The sequence below is a fragment of the Brassica rapa genome, chromosome A02 (genome assembly GCF_000309985.2).
Source record: "Brassica rapa cultivar Chiifu-401-42 chromosome A02, CAAS_Brap_v3.01, whole genome shotgun sequence".
NCBI lineage: Eukaryota > Viridiplantae > Streptophyta > Magnoliopsida > Brassicales > Brassicaceae > Brassica > Brassica rapa.
The window spans coordinates 18,333,330-18,339,433 of NC_024796.2; the positions used below are offsets into that span (position 1 = coordinate 18,333,330).

Sequence of the window (6,104 nt, forward strand, 5' to 3'; positions counted from 1 at the left end):
TGAGTCTTTATGAATCAAGCCTTAATGGTTTTAGCCACCAAGTCCTGTTCAGACTCATCCTAATTAAACAATAGATCTTTCTTATATATTTTTTTAATTTATTTATTTATTTTAATATTCTATAACTAATCTAGGGTCGAAATCTAGAGAGAGAAAATGTGATAAATAATCTAAACCAGGCGTTACCTTCCAGACCTATCTGAAGAATCCGATCCCATGTATACCAAGCCCCAAGACAAGCGGTTATGTCAGGTTTAGTGTTGGAAATCAGCTTTGGTTACTTCATACGGTTCAAGGCATGTGTGTAGTTGATAGGTTGATCTGCTTTAGCATCTTTAGTGCTATCTGCAATCAGTAAATCTAAAATGGTGCTAAAGATTGGTTAGATATTCATGTTTAAACCAATATAAGATTATAGTCCCTATTTTTGATAGCTAAGCATAATTTATTTGAAATTCCATTTTACGTAAGAATGAAATAAATTATATCAGTAAATCTCCCCCCCCAGACTTAAATTACACTGTCCCAGTGTAACTCAACCGGAGTTATGATGAAAAGTGTATGATGTACGAAATGTAACAAGTAGGTAAGATACATCTGACCGGGTTAGATATCGATCGATGGGTAAGTGTTACATCGATCGTCGTGTGGTTGCCTATGTCGAACGATGTCGACGTCTCGTCGTCGGTCGATATTCAGGTCCTCCTACTTGGGTCTCCTAAATCTGAAAGAAATTAAATGAAAGAAATTAAATGAAAGAAATTAAATGCTAGCTAATAAAACCAAAGTAAAATACCTAATAGTGGGTTGCCTCCCACTCAGCGCTTGGTTATAGTCATTTAGCTTGACTGTGGTAGTGATTGGCTATTGGGTGGAGAAGCAGCTGCTTATTGGAAAGCAAGCATCCACGTCATCTCTGCGCATTCTGGACCAAGATGCAATGAAACTTCTTGTGGCCTCATCATTTCTTGTCCATTTGTCATCCATCTTCCCAAGTACATTGGAGATGTTCTGTAGCCTTTCTTGAATGTTGTCAATGCTGACCTGGTGCCAGCCTATGTTGTCATAGGCGTATGCTGAAAGATCTGTCAGTTCCTTTTGCATTGACTCCACTGTCTTGTGTGTGTGTCAGCTGCTTGCCGATTGTTGTAGACTCAGCGTCGATCGATGCGATTATGTGTTCGTTGGTCGATCTCGGTGAGTTGCCGTCGATCGATTTTGCCTTTGTTCTGTCGATCGATGCTGATATCTGATGTTGAGCTGCGAGTTGCCTCTGAATGGCTTTGACTTCTTTCTGTAGCCATTCTGCGGTTGGTCTAGTCCACTGATTTTGTTGTCGAATGGAAAGTAGATGTCATCGCAGCGTTTGTCAAGTCGTTCCTCCATGTTGTCTAGAGCAGTGTAGATCTTGGATGTGATCTTGTCAACTTCTGCTGCTGCTGTGTAAGGAAGTAACTCCACAGGTTTCTTGCCATCGATCCAGGGTCCTCTTAGCCTGTCGATCGATGCTGATTTTTCCTGCAAAAAACTTTGATTAGTAATGTTCTCAATATCCTTTTGGGCATCAAGTAATTGACTAGAAATTTGTTTAAATATCATGACTGGTGATATAAATGGTCATGCATATCCTCGTAAGTCCTCAGCCTCTCATTCATTGCTGAGACTTTGGCGTCGAGCGATGTGAAGGTGCACATGTCGATCGATGTGGCTGGATGTTGGTCCTTCTTGCGAATGGTGTCCAAGTCTTGCTGTAGTAGCTCGATTTTGGTGCTTAGCCAGTCCACGTTGTTGTTGAGAGGGCAGTAAACGTCGTTTATCCTTGTGTCGATGTATGAGACTTCCCATTCATCCATGTGTTGTGTTGAGCATCACGGTTCTGCAAGGGTCTGAGCTGTAGGAAGACTGACGTCGATCGATGTTGCACATGGTGCGTCGATCGATGCTGAGGTCGTAGCTTCCTTCTCAAGTTGCTGACGTAAACTATCACTTTATGTCCTCATTTCCACCATACATCTGAAAAGCTCATTGTAGTCTCTATCCAAAGGCTGATGTGTTTCATCTACCAGTGTTTTGAGCTCCTCTCCCAGTTTCTCCTGAGCTCCACAAATACCAAACAACATTTCATCGATTTCTTCTTTGGTGTAGAGTTCTGGTGCCAGTCTTGTGAGTGTGAAGGAAGTGGCATGTTCTGGAAGACAGATGTGGCTCTCTTCAAAAAGAGATGCTATTTCTAGTATTTTCCTGATGTTGTCCTTTGTGACAGGTATCATCTCACCAGCTGCACTTCGTGCGTGTCCACGCTCATCTCTGTAGACTCCATATTCGTCCCTTTGTTCCCAAGTGAAACTTTCTGGCTCCATACATGTCAAAAGCGCGGCTTCCACATTCATAGCGTCTGTCGATCGACGTCGGATTAATCCATATCGATCGACGTTGGTGTTACCCTGTCGATCGATTTTTCCATTATACCGTCGATCGATGCTTGCCCTTTTGGTTGGCGTGATAGATCTGGGTTGGTCTCTGTTGTGGTGACTCCTGCGTGGTTGTTGGGATCTGTTAGAATGACGTCTGGAGTGCCACGTTGTTGTGCGAACAGGTTTTCGGGTCCATTGGTTACTTGAAGGATGTCTGCTATGTCCTCTCTGGACACTTGTAAAATCCTTCCATCCATTGCACTTGCGTTGCCATATGGATCCCTGAAAATACCAAATTCATCAGGTGTTAGAAAATCGTAATCAATGTTTGCATAATTATTCTTTTTAGAAATAGAGAGATTAGGGTTTAGAGTAGTATCGATCGATGTAGATACAGTTACATCGATCGATGGTAGAGTAATTTCTGCAGAACTTGTGTTCTTGAGATGATTGCTCTTCATGGATTTTTCTGTTGATGTAGAAGGAAGAGTGTTCATCTTATTTGCTTGTGTGTTTGCTCTGATGTGTGTAGGTGGTTTCGGAGGTGCAAAACGATTTATATAGGTATCTGTAAACCTAGTTTGGGAGGAATATTCTCCTGCTCCTGAATTTTCGCTGCGGCGCGAATATCGATCGATGTTCCTTTCGGGGTGTCGATCGATGTGAGCGGTTGTTTTGCTGGACGAGGGTGGTATCGACCGATGTGGAGTGCACAGCGTCGAACGATGTTGGAAACGTGTTGGTGAAATTGTGTATTCAAGTCTTTCATCCTGCAAAGACATTTCTATTGCACGTTCTTTCCAGTAATCCTCATCGTATTCCTCGGTATGTTCCTCATGAGGTGAAGTAATTACAGTGTCAACTGCAAAACTTTCATGGAAACCACTGTCTGCCCAACTGCCTATGGAATAATCATCATGTCCTCTCCTGGTTGGAGGTTGGAAGGCAAAATGTTGGTAGCAATGATTAGGTGAAGCGAAATGGTCAAGTGGGTGCATTACGTCGAGTGACGTGTTGTTGTGGTCATCGGTCACCATTGACACATTGGAATCGATCGATGGAAAAGTTGGGGTGTCGATCGATTCCGAGTACTCTGTTTCGTACTCCGATTCATACTCTGCTCCACAATGGCATGCGCCAATGAAGCCAAGTTCTTTCTCATAATCCACAGAATTAATTACCTTTCTCTTAGGTCAGATGAGATCGTAGTGGATGTTTGGGTCTATGAGCGTTAGACACAATTTGTTTTTGTTCATGTCACATACAGCTCTTACTGTAGCTAGGAAGGATCTTCCAAGCAGAAGTGAAGAGTTCCAGTTAAGCTCGATGTCTAAGACATGAAAATCTACAGGGACAAGGGCATTACCAATCAGTACCTCCAGATCTCTTATGATGCCTCCGGATCGTTTCTCTGAAAGATCCACGAAGGTGAAGGATTCTGTTGAGGGTTCGATGGTCAAACCAAGCTGGTCCGCCATGATCCTAGGGAGGATACTAACCGATGCTCATGTGTTACACATTGAATGGGGAAATTCAACACCCTTGACTATGCATGGTATTGCAAACTTCCCAGGATCACTCTTCTTCGTCAATGTGATCATGTGTTTCATCTTTCCTCTGACTTGATGAAACATTCTCCTAATGTCCTCCTCAGTTACCTTTGTTTCTCTGAAGAACATCCACAACCGGTGTGTGAAGTAAACTTCATCAAAAGGTTTTTCGATTGGGATTCTGAGGACTCGTTTAGTGAAACCATCCATCTCCTTATCGTTAGCTTCCCTCTTAAGGTTTTTAAGAATCTTCTCCTTCATTTTCCTTAACCTTCTCCCTTCAGATCCTTGTTCTTCCTGAACAGGTTCTGTTGATTTATTTAAAGGGTTGGGTGTTGGTTCGGGTGGGTTTGCTAATGGTTTAGGTGGTGGTCTGAGTGCATTGATGTAATCATTATCGATTGAGGGTAACCGCACTCGGTATGTCAGAGGTGCCTGTCGATCGATGGGAGGTGTGTTGTGACGATCGACGTCGGACTCACTCTGTCGATCGATGGTTGAGTTAACCGATCGATCGATTTTTTCATAGAAATGGGAGGGTGGGTGAGGATGCTTAGCTGCGAATTCTTCATGAGTTAGAATTCGAACCGCATTGCATTCAGTCGAATCGGCAGACGACGTCGATCGATGTCTGGAGTAATCCGTCTATCGATCTTCATCATGGTCTGTCGATCGATGCGAGTTCATCGACATCGGTTGACACCATTGGGATCCGCCGAGACTCATGGAGCTTTCGATTTCGAAATCTCCTTCCTCAAGGTTTTCATTTCTCACCACTTGCCAGAATTCATCATCTATGATGGCATTTACGTGGTGTTTCCCTTTGTCGGCTCCTGCTTCTCTAGCAAAAGCTTCTTGCCTCTTAATAGTCTTGCCCGTCTGAATTACTTAGGTTTCAAGTTTTCTCACCTGAGTCCCTAAGGTCTCGATATTGGTGTTCAGATTGTTGTAGGCAGAGTTTATCTTACCGTTGAAATCCACGGCGATTTGTTGTTGTCCCAACAGTACTCGATCAAGCATTTCTTCGATCTTGCTTTCCTGAGTTTGGGATGGTGGATTTTGATAGTAAAAGTTCGAGTAGCTCTTGTTGTTATTGAAGGGTTTTTGAAATTGTGAACTTTGGTTACTTCTTTGGCCATTTCTAAAGAAGTTTATGTTTCTGCCATGGTTTCCAAATTTTTGGAATCTGGTACCTCCGATGTAGTTCACATCTTCTTGTCCTTCAGTATCTGCTACTCCTCCTTCAGCTGAACATACTGCTTCCTAAGAAGTTTGTGCACCACATCTAACTTAGCTCTTACTTCGTCCATTTGTTCCTTCCCGATAGAGGCTACAGACTTCTTCCGTTCAGAATCAGTGTTTTTGGTGCTGCTGCTGTTAGCAAGGTTTTCGATAAGTCTCACAGCTTCCAACGGATTCCGAGTAGTGAAGTTTCCTTCACTCGCCGTATCAAGAGCCATTTGATTCTGTAAGGCGAGACCTCGGAAGAAAGTGCTTAGCAGCTGCACTTCATTAAATCCGTGGTGTGGACAGTCTCGCTGGAAAAACCTAAATCTAATCCACGCATCTTTGAAGGACTCTCCAGCCTTCTGGGAGAATGTGGAAATTTTATTCCGAAGTTCTTCAGCGCGCGCCTCATCGAAGAAGTTTCGTAAGAAAGCATTCTTGATGTCGCTCCAGGATGTTAAAGATCATGTGGGTTGCTGCCTAAGCCAGTGCATCGCTTCTCCATTCAGCGTGTATCTGAAGAGCTTGCACAGCAGGTAATCTTCGGGGACTCCTTCCATCCGAATGGCAGCGATTAGATCCTCGAACCGTTCCAAATGGTCCATAGGATGCTCGTGCGGTAACCCAGAGTAGGGTATCTGCGACACGAGAGTGTAGTATTGAGGCTTCAGCTCAAAATTCTGCTTCTGGATCTCCGGAAGTCGAATCGCTGATCTGTTGGAATAGTACTCATCTGGGCGATTGTAGTCGGCCAGTGGTTTCGATCGAGCGTCCTCATCTACAGGTTGAGCAGCTCCTGTAGCATCAGCATCAGGGATTACAGTTCCCTGAGCATCTATTTTCTGACCTGTTGCATTACGCAGATGACCGGCCTGGTCAAACAGGTTTCCGTTCTCATTCTGAGTTAGAATAA

General features: G+C 43.6%; 1 non-coding gene across 1 annotated transcript; it reads left to right on the top strand.

Annotated features, from left to right (window-relative positions):
- The first annotated feature begins 5,479 nt into the window (after positions 1 to 5,479).
- Positions 5,480 to 5,585, top strand: LOC117132243. The gene has a single exon (XR_004455803.1). It is a non-coding gene; the product is annotated as a small nucleolar RNA R71 (small nucleolar RNA).
- Positions 5,586 to 6,104: the final 519 nt, after the last annotated feature.